We start from the raw sequence: 16,709 nt of genomic DNA on the forward strand, positions 1-16,709 counted from the left end.
TCTGAAGATGTTAAAAATAAAGCTTTCAAGCATTCAAAAATACTGAAAACTTGGAATATGAGTCCTGATCTGAAAATAAGATCTGAGCTAATCCTGAAATGAAGGGAGAGAGTGGCACAGTTTTCAGTGAGATTTGCATCAGAGCCCTTAGGATTAAATCTGTCGCTGTTTGAGTTCATGCATTGATTTTCACTAATGGTCCATATGTAACCCTTTGTTTCCAGGATCAGCGCTTAAGCAAGGCCACCCCAGTGACTGAGGGGAAGCACACGACTTAGACCTATCCGATTACAACACGCAGAGTCTCAGCTGTGGCAGCTTCACAACCTTAGTGCCGATGCCACGTAGTGAAGCAATAAACCCATCCCTAAAGATGGCTAATGGCCACATCTACATAATTTTAGTGTCTGCCAGTCATAGGTGCCAAGCAACCTTCTTGCTATGTAGCCCAGAATATACTTGGACCAATCAACTTGAGTTCAAATGAGTGAAGTAGTAAACTGCTGGGACATTATTACTGAACGCTAACTACAACGGGCTACATGGAAAATAGTACTGGAGAAGGCTATTAAATTGAGGAACATAGAAACTAAAGCCCAGATCCTCAAAGGCATTTGGATGCTTAGCTCTGAGGCGAAGTTCCCCTCTCCCCACATGACATCTTGCAGAATTTGTCTCACGTTTTAATGTGCTACTGTAAGAATTCAGTTATTCGTATCAGTGGATAATCTGGAATGACCTGAGTCAGGTCTCACTTCTGCCAATTACATCTGGCTCCTTTCAAATGGTACCAGCAGATGGTATAATCAAAACCAAAATGTGGTTCTTCATACAGCATGTAATTAAGCTGTGGGACTCCTTGTTGTAAGATGTTAAAGGTTCAAAAACCAAGTGATCTGACACTAAAAATAAGTAACTGAAGCTATTGCAAAGACTGATCCTCTGGTTCAGGAAATCCTTGAATTGCAAATTAGCAGAGCTGAGAGTATATTCTGGGGAAATATTACTACTTCTTCACTCTGTTCTTACATTCCTGCCCATGACATACATTACTCATCACTGAACTAGACCTTAAGTTAGATCCAGTACAGCCATTCTTATGCATTTATTAATTAGTAAATATATCTAACCAAATCTAATCAAATTAGTAAATATATCTAACCAAAACAAATCTTCCCCTAAAGTTTTTCCATTTTTGAAAGCTTTTGGTCTTTCATCTGGCCAAAAATCATTTTAAAGATTTTTTTTTTGATCACATTATTTAAACCAGTTCTATAGTGACTGAAAGAATCACATTCACTGACATAAGCAGCGTTACTGCATTATTCACATAACCCAGAAATTAGAAGCAAACTCCAAAAGTTCTGAACCTGTACTGAGGAAAACATATATTTAGCTTTGATTTCAACTATTCTCATTCATGAAATTATGTACATGCTTATATCTATGCATAATCAGATCCTGGTTTTCAGTTTTTTTTTTTTTTTTTTTTTTTTTTTTACCACTTTACACCTTTTTCAAATATCCTTTGAATACATATAACATTCTTCTCTATCTGGTGATAAATGAGTCAGTATTTCAATTATTTGCATCCTTTTGTATAAAAGCTTATATTTTTCCTATGTAGTTCTTTATGCTTGGTTGGAATAACACTGCTTTATTGAACAGAGCTTTTTGTGCTTGGAAATCTGAGCCTAGTCAGCAGTCCGCAAATGTAGGGATATTAATAATTACCCCAAATTTTCTGATGATTTACCTGGATAAAAAGCAGTAATTTTCTAGTCTCTGGACTAAAATATCAGTTTGTGTGTATGTGTATGTCTATGTACATCTATCTATATTTATATTTACAATTTAATTGGAATAAGCTCTAAAAAAAATCTTGCCTTTTTTTCAGTTGATAACATAATGCATCTTTTAAATCTTTTAATATATGGTATAATCTTTTCTTTCTCTAAATGTATCATCAGGCACTGAATAGAGACATATTATCCGTCAAATCAGGTTTAAGTCCTGCTCACTCTTCCAAGATCTTTCACTTGCAAAAGCCTGCATCATCACTTGATGTGTCTATCAGGGCTCTGTCACTGAGCACATGTTCCTTTTACAATGCTATGGAATTTTTTGGTGCATGATCCCACAATGAATATCTGACTTAACCCGACTTTCTTTTGTTTTTCTTCCCTCCTCCCACCCCACCCTGCCCCTTTTCTGTTTTCTACCTAGTTCACAATGGTCCAAAGGAACTGCCTATCAGATACCTCAGCATTACGTCCCCCTCTTTCGAAAGATTATGGACAAGAGGGAGCGTACCTGGGCTAGGTAGCTGCATCCAAGAACGCATTCTGTGCCAAAGAAATACACAAATCTCTTCTCTAGCCTAAAGCATCACAGGTCTGAGAGAACAGGCTCCTGCGCTATGGGAAAGGCTCTCAGATAACAATGTTAGGTCATTTACAAGACAGTTTACAATAATCCAGCTCACATCCTTTTCCTAAACTCGTTCAGGATATACCAGCCATCTCCCCCACGTCTGACACAAAGCTGAATGCTTATGCTATTCTACCTGCAAAAACTCCATACCTAATATACTTAGAAGCCCATGTATACTCAACACCGAGGCATTGCCACCCTTCAAGGTGATTTGTGTCACTGGGGTAACCAGAGAAAACAGACCCAGACTCTCCTAAAGCAGGAATTGCTGTGATAATCAGCCTAGACACTATTTCCAACCACTGCCTCTCAGTCACACACAACCTATTTTCCAGGTTTCAAACCAAAAAGAACCAAAGGACAAGTTGGGCGCTGCTCACCAGCTGCTGTGGCTGAGCGAACCCCAAGGACTGTGTGCTCCAGCGCTGCAGCTGGGCAACCCAAACGCTAACCCCTACCAGCAAACCCCAAATATGTCAATGGAAAGCCAAAATGCTGCATATGTTCAAGGCAGAAGTTTCTGCTGTGATAAAAATGGCTAAGAGCCCTTTGGGACATTGTAGCAGGCTCCCAAACCGCTGTCCCAACACAGGCATCATCAGTCCGAAACAAGGAAGGAATTTTAAAGGAAGAAAAGAGATTTTACTAAAGGAAAGGCAAATTGGTAATCAGAAGAGCAGAAAGTCTCTCTAAAGTACAGCCCTGGATTCATTATGCAAATCCTAAATAAATATTTGAAGCTCTAACTCATCTATTGATCGATACTAAATAATGTAGTACGATTTAGTAACCTAACCCTAATCTAACTCATGGACCGAAACTTGAGCTCACCAGACCAAAAAACAGCTTAAAAGACAAAGGTGTCCTGCGAGCAGGCTTGATGCAGCCACACATTGCCTTTCCCATGCCCTTTGCAGCCCCACTCCACCTCCTGCTCTACCCTTTCTCTCTCTCCGAAACATAACCCTAACCCTACCCCTAATCTCTGGCATGGCCTGAACCTGCGCCCACCAGACCCTTGCCTGCCTTCAAAGACAAAGGTGTCCTGCGAGCAGGCTTGGGGCAGCCTCGCATTTCCTTTGGCAAGCCCTTTGCAGTCCCACTCCACCTCTTGCTCTACCCTTTCTCTCTCTCCTAATCCTAACCCAAACCCTAACCCTAACCCTCATCTCTGGCGTGGCTTGAACCTGCACCCAACAGACCCTTGCCTGCCTTCAAAGACAAAGGTGTCCTGCGAGCAGGCTTGCTGCAGCCATGCATTGCCTTTGCCATGCCCTTTGCAGCCCCACTCCACCTGTGACTCAGCCCTTTCCCTCTCTGCTAATCCATAACCCTAACCCTAATCCTGGCCTAACCCTAATCTCTGGCGTGGCTTGAACCTGCGCCCACCAGACCTTTGTCTGCCTTCAAAGACAAAGGTGTCCTGCGAGCAGGTTTGCTGCAGCCACGCATTGCCTTTGGCATGCCCTTTGCAGTCCCACTCCACCTCCTGCTCTACCCTTTCTCTCTGAAATATAACCCTAACCCTCATCTCTGGCGTGGCTTGAACCTGTGCCCACCAGACCTTTGTCTGCCTTCAAAGACAAAGGTGTCCTGCGAGCAGGCTTGCTGCAGCCGCTCATTTCCTTTGGCATGCCCTTTGCAGCCCCACTCCACCTCCTGCTCTACCCTTTCCCTCTCTCTGAACTCGAACCCTACCTTACTTTCATTCTACATGGACTTTCTGCTAAATCTCATCTATTTACATATATGCATACAGAAAACAGATGCACAGGTGACAAACAGTGCCTTACTCTTAATTTTTTAAATGAATTAATAATTTAGATGAATGAATAATCTTAGAAGTATTTGTTTTTTTTAAGGGTACTGATGTTTAGGTGAAAAATACAAACACCAAGAGCAGGTAGTCTGGATGAAACAGTGCAAAAGGGAACTAGAGCCACACAAATGAGTTGAAGTATTGAGTAAAAAGGTTGCACTTAATCCAACAGCTAAACCAAATACACTTTGGATGTGGATCCCAGGGTGGCCAATCTAGGAGAGTTCAAGTTATTTGGAGACAAAGTCTGGAAAAGTTAGTGACACTAAGTCCGGGGCTTCAGGTTCACTGAATGACTCAGAGTTCAAAGGTGACCGGAAACGAGGGATATTTACAAATATTTCCCCAGATATCAATGAGTCTTAATGTTTTTAACTTCATCCCCAGCTATAACACCTCTCATCTCAGCACAGTTCTTTGGAAAAAAATGAAGTTCAAACATGCTTAAGGTATATTCACTCACCCTGGAACTACACATTTTTACTGACTGGCAACTTGAAACCTTTACCTTTCCAAGAAGCCATAGATGTGCATTTTATTCTTAGTATAATTTGACTCAAAAGGGTTGCTGCTTTCAAATCAAAGAAAGGTAGCAAGGAGCAGCAGAGGCCAGGAGCCAAAAAATAATAAATATAGAAGTCACAAACACAGACAAAATGAAAAAGTAAAATAAGAGGGTAGAAAAAAAGAAATGAAGTTGAAAAGAAGGGGACAGAAAATAAGAAATGATGGTTAAATGTCATTCTAATAAAATAATACCTTTAAGGTATTAAAAAGAAAAAGAAAACCTATTAGAGAATCTCTACATTTCTGCAACCTCGTAAGTATCCAGCAGAGTAGCTCACTGGGAGGGATTTGAATATTTACAGGACAGAGATACAAAAGATTAGATAGCACAATGTGAGAACCCAAGCAAGCTTTAAAGGAGGCTGACATCACTGAGAAAATAAAGAGGAAGAAATTACAATTAAGAGAGGCAAATACAAAGGTGATGAAGGGCTACACTAATAAAAAAAGAAACATGTATCCAATTTCTCAGGGAAGGGAGCCAGCACAGGGATTAAAAGAAAGGCAAAGAATCTTAATGGCATCATCTTGCACAGGTAAGGGTGGGGAGCAATATAGGTAGGGTGCTGGAAAAGTACAAGGCCACAGTAAACAAGTGGAGAAGAGGATAACGGTGACAGGGATGGGTATGGAGGAGTATGAAGGTTGAAGGCGTGTGGCAACAAGAATACATGAGAGTAGGAGGTCACAGAGACTGAGAGAATACAGATGCAGTATCAAACGGACAAAACAAACTCTTCACAGCTTCCTGCAGAAGAAATGATTTAGTGACTGAAACACATGACAGAGTCTGGAGCTCTTTATTCCAGTCCCACCTCTGCTGATTATTTGTTCAATAACCTTAGGCACAGACCTGCTCTGTGCCTCAGTAACTCCACCTGCAAAATGAGAAGAATCATTCTGTTGAGAGCAAGTAACCCTTTGTGTTGCCCAAAGCTATTCACTCCCAAGTCACCAATTACTTGAGAGATTTTAAGAAAAACTACTACTGTTGAGATTGAGCAAGTTTCAATAAATAAATAAATAAATAAATAAATAAAAATTTACCTTTGTACAACGAATGAGACAGTCTCATTGGTTTCCAATTCCAAAGAGAATTCCAAAGAGAATTTCCAATTTCCAAAGAGAAAATTAAATGATTAGTTTCTAGTTAAAAAGTTTTGATGTTAGACTCCACAGCCATACTCTCACCTCATAGAATATTGCTCTTCTTGCTCTACTTACTTTACATGCTAACATCTCCACCAACTGATCCTAGATAGTAAATTGATACAAAAATAATCTGGAAGCATCATGGCTGGGAAAAGACATCAATTAAAAATGCAGGAACCCACATCAAAGATTTTTACAGACTTTTGTAAAGAACGTTACTTTCATTTGCAGTCTTAAAACAGAAACTTATATCCAGGTATTCAGACAAAATACGGTAGGAAAAAGAAAACCATCTGAATTACTTGAATGAGTCATGGATGTCAGTTCTCTTTCTAAAAGAGTGCTTTGTGGAATTACACCTAATTTTGTAGTAAAGTTTTAATTATTTTGCTTTTTCTTCACTGAATTACAGAAAAAATTAAAAGGTTCACATAGCAAATTAACAGCAGTTCCAGGAAGTGAAGGTGAGGGGAATGTATTATCCTTCTGTTTTCAGATAATGTAAGAAATAAGCAGAGAGAAAGGCTGAATAGGCTTTTAAAATAATCATAATCTATAAAACAGGATATGATAGGTTCTATATCATTCTGGAAAGCAGGAAATATATCTTTTCTGATCCTGATAAGAAATGCAATCTTCTGTCATCCCCAAATCCAACTGCTTTAGCTGTTTTTGAGTATACAAAAAGATTGTAAACTCAATTCTTCCCATATATTGGGACTAGATTGATTTGGGGTTGTTTATATTGATTAGCTGTGACAGTCTAACAGCTAGTTATATGCAGCAGCAAAAATTCTTTCCTCTTTTCATACTAGCCTTACGTAAGAAGTCTACTATGGAAAAATACGTACAGGGCAGGGGGAAGGAGAAGAGGTTACCTACCTTACTTTTTCATGGACTCTATTAAATCAGAGAAGAACTTATCAGTGAATTTTTGTTGTTGTTGTTAGAATTGCTTCTTGCTTCATGTCTTTTCTTCCCTTGTCCAAAGTTAATTAAAACCTTAAAAAAGAAAAAGGGGGGCGGGAGGGAGAAGAAGGCAGACTCATTCTTACTATGCACTGTATGTTTTTTCTGAACAGCTACAGAGTAGAAAGCAGTATGGAACTGATTAAAGACTGTTTTTATCCTCTCCTTCATTTTATCCTCATTTTTGTTGTCTGGAGCCAAAAACTGCACTACAAAGAAACAAAAACAGTAACAAAATCAAGGTAACTTCCTAGCTCTTCTCACAAACCATGTTCTACTGAGCTGAACCACCAGATTACAATGCCATATGTTGCTTTGACATGTTGCTCTGCATTCGTTAAACTTGTTTCATCTTTAGATGTACCCTACTCAAACTGATTCTTACCCATTTTCTCCCTTTCCTATGAAACTAAATTACTGTCAGAACCCAGATTTTCTGCTACAAGCACCTATTGACCAGCTAGGATGGCACAACAGTTTAGATGAACAATGCAGTTCACACAAATGCATACCAGGCAACTCAAATTAAAAGCCTTCAGATTAAGGTTCATTTTGCAAAAAGGTATGTTTTTATGCTATACTAGCAATATAACAACAATGGTACAGAAAATATGCTAGAACACCCCTGCTGAAGCTTTTTTTTTTCTTTTTTTTTTTAAACAAGGTAAGTAGAGTCAGTCATGTCCCTATACCTACCCTCTAATTTGAAGCTAGCTGTGGTACAAAACCGTAAAGGTCCAGCGAGATCAAAATAGTGGCATTTCAGAATCTTATGGACATATTTAATTCAATTTGCTTTCTTACAGACAATCTTAAAAATTCTAACGGACACAGAAACTTGATTAAATGAGAAGTTCTGTGAGATGAGGTAGTATCTTCTGTTATGCTGATTGACATAGATGGAAAAAGCAAGACTAGCTTTTACCAGCTTAAACATTTTATCAAGCCTCATACATACTAAACTTTGTCTGTTTTTTCCAGTCATATCTGATATTACTTCTCCTATGGATCTTGGCTCATTTATATCCATAGTCTGTCAGAGAGAATGACAATATTCGTACACTACAAAACTTATGAAAAGCATGAGGTGAATTGCAGAAGTGTGAAGAAAAATGAGTCCTTCTTCAGCTCCGTTCTCCTTGTTCCAATATGATTAGAAAGCTGAATGTTTGTCAGTCTCAGATTTCTGGCACAGTTTTCGCAGGATCAGAAAATATGTTTATGCATCCAGGCTTTTTATAAGCCTATCTGAAAGACAGCCTTCTACACTTAGTAGTTCCCTACAGCTCTAACAATTTTCATAACAAAATGTGTGCCTTTATCAATTTAGGCAAAAGATACCAAAGTTCCTAGAGTACGTGTAACAATAGCATCTTCAAACTGAAACACCTTATTTTCACAAATAACTGAGTTCAACATTACTGCTAGTGTCACTATTCCAATTCATCCCCTTGAGAAATCTAGTTCTATTTCAAGAAAAAAAAAAAGCGGGGGGAAGGGAGGTACGAGGAAGAACTCAATCTTTTAGACTAAACAGAGTAGTACTGTTTAGTACATTCAGGCAAAAATTAAAGGTTGAAAATTTTTCCCCTTTTCAAGCACAACGGGTATTATGTTTTTATTCCATGACATTTAATGTAACTGAGGTTTCCAGTTCCAGCTCTGGTGCAGCTACACTTCTAATGCACTTCTGGGGATATTAGTAATTGAAGAGTATTGCCCAATATGTCCTAAAAATTAGAAAGCTCTGAAGTACACAAAAGACTTAGGTATATCGCACACACTCCCAGTCACACAAGCACACGTCTGTACATCTCTTCCATGAGATGTTTAAAATGACCAGTTTTGAACCGAAGGCTTTCCTCACAGAATCTGCTGTAATTTCTATTTCAGGTTTTCAGTTCAAGTTCATCTAAAACACGATGTAAATATTTTCAGATCCTAGATACAACCAAGTTAGCTAGAATTTTAGCTAATAGTTATCATATTGGTTCATTACACTATCACCCTAATAATACATAGCAAAATCAGGAGACTTGTGAATTTCTGGAGGAAGTTAAAGATGAAATAATGCTTTCACCTAAACGTAAGAACAAGTTTCTGAACATCACTACAGGGATCTCAGAGTCATTCCTGTTATTGAAAAAAAATTACATGCCAGATTAAAAAAAAGATATTTGTATAACTATCCAGGAGTGGTAGAACCCCAGCCTTCTTGTTCCCTGTTCAATTCCTCCCCTTCCCACCATGTCTTAGAGAGAAGCAGCCAGATCACCAATTAGACCTATTTCCTGTAGGATATTACTACAGAAAATAGGTGGACAGTGTTCTCCAGTCAGAACATTTTACACTCACTTTGCTTCTGAGCTTATTTGAACACAGCAAAGGTTCAGGGCACTGGAGAGTTGCATGTGAATAAATACCCTCTCTTTTCCGTTGTACTTTCAAATGCCAAGTCCTACATTGCATATTTATCCGAACATAAGATCAGACCAGAACCAGCTAAGTTTTCTACACCTATTGCAGCAAACTATTCTACATAAATTAGCCACGAAATCCTCGTAGAATATGAACCATCAACAAAAATAAAGGCAAAGCAGCTTAAATATTATTCCAGTTATTCCTATTTACAATAAACAGACTATACTGCAATCAAGACATATACATACACAAATAACACATACACACACACACACGTACCACGCGTGGAAGAATATTTGGAAAAAAAAAAAAAGGTTGTCAGCTTAACTTCACCAACTCCTGTAATGTTATGTTGCTTCGTGGAGATAGGCAGGACACATAGATTCTATTATTAATTGGAATTTTTCATGTAACCTGTGCAGATAAAACCTTCACAAGGTCCTTATTTAAAGGAAAATTTCTTGATCGGCAGAATTGGCTGAAACTCCCATATGTGCATAAAACAGACTAATTGAAAGAAAGAGCAATAGCTGTGATATCAAAAAAAATCCCAGGATATTATTTACAAAACGGACAGCTGTGCAATTGCAACTGCAGTAATTTCAGTTGCTACAGTTTTCAGGCATGCCCACACAATTACTAATTTAATATTTAGCCCACCCAAATCCAATCACATTGCTCTTCACTGAAAAAAAAGATGCTGGAAAAGGATGTGTTCTTTCTGAGACAAACCATAGAGATAAATATATTGCAGCCTGTTCAAAATCATTCTATGACTGTGACACCTCTGGGTCAGGGTCTGTTTTTGTAGAGCAAAGCGGATTCTGACAGAACTGTATGTCTTAGTGCCTGTAATAGAGTAATGTATCAAATTGGCGAACAAGACAAAATAGGACGTCACGTTTTCCAAGTTCATTGAAAACTGTAGGGGTGAGTCATTACACAAATGAAAACCCCCAAACTAAAGAACTCAAATAGGGCAAAACACTCTAATGTAACCTTGAAGCATCTTCTACTGAAATGTACATTGTTTTACAACAGACAAACACACAAGTTAGAGGCTTTAAATACCCTGACTCACTGTTTGATATATCTGAATTTCTCATTTTTTAAGCAATAAATTGTTTGGTGATTACCATTTCATTTACATGTAGGAGCCATTTGCAAACTTCAGAAGGTCAGAAAGATGTTTCAGAAAAGCACAATGGCAAAATAAGGGATTCTGTAGCCTGCAAGAACAAAGCAAATAAAATATAAAGACGACTGGGGGATCTGGCTAGGGTCATCAATATTTTCACAAGCCTGCAGAAAACAAAGGAGTGACTTGCTGTGATGTTTTGCCAGTGGACTCTAGCCTGTGTTATTATTCACTTCTAAAAATCTGTTGACTTCCAATAAAATGCTGTTGCATTTAATTAGACATGCATTTGCATGACTAAGTAGCCCTCAGTACTTTTTTTTTAAGTAGTAAAACAGTAACTTTGATTGCAGCTGGAATTCAAGAAATTATTGATCTATTTCTATTATTTAAAAGAATGATTAAAAATCCATGATCACATGCACGTAGAGAGGAACGTGTGTTTAATAGAAATTCCACGCTGTTGATAGTGTGTGCATTTCTAATTAACTTCAAAAAAAAAACTCCAAAAAACCCACACACGAAACATTTTCCCAGACAAACAAAGCATGCTTAGTATTCCCGGTTAGGTACATACACATGACCTGAGAAGTAATGTTCTTCAGTAGGAAAGGACATGTGAATCACATCAGTCCTACTTTATATAAATATATTTCATATAAGCATACATATTTATACATTTATTATAAAAATATTACACTTCTAAGGCTTTTTAAGCATTACATAGTATTACAGAGAAAGTGAAACAGCAGCAGAACTAGAATGACAACCAAAAAGCCTAATGAGCTAGTAACAGGAGTCAGCCTAACAAAGCGTAAGGATATCTGAAATTTAAAAGACCTTCCAGTGAGATTTTTGCTAACATCTCACAGTTAAGCTCTAGGGATCTAGTGCCCTTTCTTTTGTTGCCTAGAGTTGGAAAACTAGAGCACTGCTGACACCAGGAATTAATGCTTATCTTTGGTCTGATTCACTGCAGGATCAAAGCTCTCTGTAAACCAGGCTGGAAAAGCCTGTTTCACCGGTAACATGCATATGCAGATGCGAGTTGACACTTTCATAAGAACTTATGTTCATGAGTACCAGACCATAAATCAGAGGTATCTGAAAAGGTTATGGCAGTATTTTGGGATAAAGCTTCTACTTCATTTTCCAGGATACGCGTTAAATATTTTACGTTCTCTGCTGTTTGTATTGTACACCTGCATCTTTAAATAACATGAAACTCCACATTGACCCTGAAACCTAATAATGTCTTAAAATAGCTATTTAAGTGTTGGACAAAGGAACAACAGAAGAGAGAAATGACTAAGTGCAATCATTTGAGTGTGATCTCTCATTTAGGTGACTTGGCCCAGAGAAAGGCTCGCTCGAGTAACACTACTCAAAAATTCCCCACTCCACCACTGCTCTCTTGCAGTAGCTTTTGAAACTGAAAAATGGAACACGTGTCACTTTTTTCCCTAGGGAAGCTTGCAAACAAGGACTTGTATGAGATCAAGCAGCAATGAGAATTTAGAATCCTAGCGCTCCAAATTTCCAAATACCACTTTATTATAAAGAGAGGTTATATTTCCCTTCCCTGCAGCTCACATGTATCACATGTAACGTAGTAATTCAAATTAATTTTCCGTAAGATAAAAATAACTCATCATGTCCCAGACAGTCGAGTACTAAATCTAACTAGAAATAAAACAAAGTTTCAGGGAAGAAATTCCACTGTTATTTTTGGACTATTTCCAACCCTTTTCTTACATACAGGAACAGCATCTGCCTGTCTGCTCAACATATTAACTTATCATATGACAGATATTCCAAGCACAGAGCTCCTATCCTGAAGAGAAACGTGTACAAGCATTTTGTTAAATAATTGCAACAAGATCAATGTTTAGGATGAGAACCTTTCAATACTCAGTGCAACATTTCCTCTGTTTAATATCCCAAATGAGTACAAGTAGATGTGTTATGTTCTATACCATTACAGCTACAAAAACGGAATTTGAATGATAGTTCTTCCCCCATTTTGGAAAACTAAAAACTGTTACTTCTTCCCAGTTTTGATGGTGATACCATTACAGCTACAAAACAAATACTGAATGATAGTATACTGAATTCTACTTCCATTGAGATTAATGAGTTTTGCCAAGAGAATGCAAGGCACATGATAGTGCCAGGCACTAACCCTGGGGAAGCAACAAGAATCTAAGGGATATTCCCGGTGAGCAATGTTTTAGCTCGTTCTTTCTGGATCTTCCTATTTGAACCTGCACCACTCACCCAGTAAAGGTTTTGCTCTTGAATTGTACAGGAGAAGCAAGAACATTTCCTGACTGTTTGCTGGTGCAGGGTTCGTCTCTGCGTCATAATCAAATAGCCCTTCTGAAGCCCTTGCTGTCTATACGCAGCATCTGCTTAAGTCTTCTCTCTGAACCAAACTCTAGCCCAGACTAACTCAGTGCATCTGCCTTGGATCAATTAACAAGCAAGTCAAAGCTGAGAAGACTCCAGCCAGAGTTTGACGTTTCAAAAATTTTTCCTCCCACAGCTCAGAAACAACAATGCAATGTGCCAATTTGCAAACAGCTTTAGAATACTTTTAACTATAGGTATTAAAATAGCACATAGTTATTTTAGTGTACATAGTCAACAAAAACTAGAGCCCAGTATGTTGTGTGCTATAGAACCAATGCAAGTCTCTCAACATTCCTGTCTTATTTTCTTGTCTCTTTAGAGTAGGCAGGGATAGGAGCTCCCTTGGCAGCCAAATGAAATACAAAAAGAATACATACTGAATCCATAAAGAGGTTCCTCCCCACCTTAGTTACTACTCAGTTGAGGAGTCAGTTAAAATCCATAAGGCCTAAGTTTTCCAAATTAACATTCCTCATATGCCTAAAACTCTTCCTAAAGCATTTCCAACAGCTACACAAGTCCTGGCAGGGTCCACCAGCAGGGGCCTAGTTTTGTGAATTCATGTCTGGCAAAACTGGGCTCTCTTGCACCCACGACCTTTGCAGGACCCTTTGGTAGCTGATCTGCAAGTATATGTGGGGATAATGCACCAGGGGAAGAGACAATAATGGTGCTGCGCTCTCTTCTCACCTCAGCCTTTTTATTCACTACTGCAGGGTTAAACCAGCCACAGAAGACGTGGCAGACAAGCTCTGTTCCATCCTTTGACTTGGTTAAGCAGCCATGTGTCATGGGAAATGTTTAAATCTCCAGATACAGGACAGTCTGAGGTGGGAAAGGCAGTGGTTTCAATCTTTTCTACTGAAGCTAATCTACTTCATAGGGATGAATTAAATATTCAGTGAGCCAAGAAAAGGAGAAAAAGGATTCATAGACCACTGGTTTGGGTGTCTGATTACTCGGCAGGGAAACACAGCTTTCTGTACTGCTCTACTGAATGCTTAATGTAAAGTAAGTATTCAACAAAACAGACACTAGGATGGAGGCCTCCTTATCTTCCAGCTAACTACCAGAGCCACTGGGCTTTAGAGGCATGCTGCCTCCGTTTGCTACACCAACAAATATTTAACTCTTCCACACAAAGTGAATTGGTTTAAGGAGACTGAAGTTTTTTCTATCTGTGAAAGTTTATCCACGCTTCTGAATATACTATCCCTACACCTGCCAGAAAAAAAAAATCCAAACAGAAACACAAAAGAAACTGAATGGGGCTGACTTATGCAAAGTGGATATATCTGGTCAAAGTACAAATGAGTAGAGAAATATCTAATTATTTTATTTATGCAAATTTAAAAATCACGGTTGTCCACACCTCTGATAAGTGATTGGTTATTGCTATGCTATAAAAATTATAAATGATGAATGACACACTGACATAATGATTTGGGAAGCAGCATATAGAAATAATAGTTTCCTACAAATTGCAAAAAGTAGTTTAGACAAACCTCAAGTTAGCTGCAATATACATACGTATGATGTATTACAGAAAAAGCCTGCTTGCAGTAATGAGCCACTGCTGTATAGACACAGCAGGAATAGTCACATTTAAATTTTCTCACTAGGCTAACGAGAAGAAAGAGAGAAAAATCTTTGCTTATACTGTAACCAGAAGCCATTGTAATTACTTTCACAGGGCTAACTGAATGCAAAAAAAGTCTGCTATAATGAATGTACACTGGCTTTGTCAGATGGTTGAAGTCATTTCTGTTTTGGTGGCAGAATTTGGTAGGTTTGATCCCGAGAACTTGCTCAGAAAATAGTAATTTGGGGATCATCTCTAGCGATGCATACAATGAAAATTAAGTTTTACAACAATGTAAGTTTTGCCACAGGGCAGACTGCAGAATAAAAGGCTAGAGTTGCACTAGTTTCCGTTATCTGTATTTGCAAGCTGTTCACAAATAGCTAGCTGAATGATAGGAGATTTTCGTGTTTACTGAAAAAGCCATAGTAGTTTGCTATCCAAATTTATAATAACTATTTTCTCTAGAAATATAATTTTCAATAGGAAATACAAGCATAGAAAAAGCTTTTCTGGGTAGAAAAAGCAGACCCTGTGCCAAACCTATCAGCTCTGTGCACAGACCAGAAAATGCTTCAGTGTGCTGGAATTCCAATTTCATCAGGACAGTCAACACATTTCTAATAAATGACATTTTCATGTCCCCTTTTTGCATATTTAAGCAAACTAGGACAAAATAAGCAACATAATACAAATAAAATAGAACTAATAAACTATACACTATGTGCCTCTTTCTTGTAATATATCTCCAGGGTACCAGAAATTCACCCACGGTGACTAAGAGCTCAAACCCATTACAGTTGCTTTTGTTTCTACTGTTATGTGGCACAGATTGAAACACACAGTTCAGTCAGGAGAGCAATTTGCAGGGACACAGTCAAAGTACTCCTCCTCCTCCCATATTTATTATGGAACAACTCTGAACGTTATCAAACAGATCACTGGGCTACTCATTTTAAACATATGGTGACATAGTTCATAAATAGCTCACGACAGCACTTTAGAACAGCTACAGGAAGCGGGTAGAGATACAATCCAGGATTTTTTCGGACTGATAACCATACAAAAATTTTCAGGCTCTAGGATTTACAGAGAGAGGTCAGATGCTCGGCTATTAAGAAGCATAGTAGTTTCATTCAGATCAATGATGCAGTAACTGTGAAAGTCATTTACGCCAGGCAAAGATCTAGCCTACAATGTCTGGCTCACAGCCATTGAACAGTCCACAAAGCTTTGAGTGAATCCATAAAGCATTCCCCAGGGGGAAAATAAATAAATAAATAAATAAAAATAAAAATTGCTGTCCTTGAAATCTGTTGGTTTAATATGAATTTTGCTGTGAGATTGATATATCAAACCCAAAATTGGAAGGACAATAGTAACAGGGATTGCCAGTGCATAAAATCAACTAAAATAAAAGAACTGAAATGATTTTATGACATTCCCCACATGCCTCGCTCAGAGCCTGGTTTTGAAGATTAAATGGACAACATCTGGTGTCCAAAGGCTTCTGAGAGCATAGCAGAGGAGCAGCAGGAATTCAGAAAGGGTACTTGACCATTGAGAGAAGTGGCACTCATAGCAATGTTTTAGACCTTTTGGAATGTACTGTCAATTAATATAACCTATCTCAACTTTGCAGTCAGGTTAAAAGCAAGTTAAGTGGTTTAATAAATGCCCTTCCCATTACAGCCTACCAATGTTTACTGTTTTGGTTTACATCTTCCCATGATATTTATACATATGTATTCATGCACATATAAGTATACATATCTATGTGTGTAAAAGTTGCACTGAAACTCGAGCAGCATCCAGTACATGAAGCTATTATTAACCATGGCAAGCAGGGGAGTCCTATTTACTCATGAGAACAGAGGCTGTCCAATGTGAATATAGTATGCTACATATACAGAGAGAGGGAGGGATACATATAAGAAACAATCAAGAAACAGGTAAACAGAAAATACATAGCGTTGATTTTACCATTCCTCACACTTACTATAATCAAGTGCTTACATGGCAAAAAAGTAGCAAAGAAATTTAGAGAACTCAGAGATTCCTTTAATCAGCCTATACCCCAAAATGCAGACTTGAACCTCGAGGGGGTGTGGGGCATGGTACAAAGCTGATATGATAGAAAAGGTCATGCATGTCCTGAATTCATAGATAAATCCAGAAGGGACCATTAGCTCATTTACGCTGAGGTTCTGTAGCAC

This window comes from Apteryx mantelli, chromosome 4, assembly GCF_036417845.1.
Source record: "Apteryx mantelli isolate bAptMan1 chromosome 4, bAptMan1.hap1, whole genome shotgun sequence".
Taxonomy (NCBI): Eukaryota; Metazoa; Chordata; class Aves; order Apterygiformes; family Apterygidae; genus Apteryx; species Apteryx mantelli.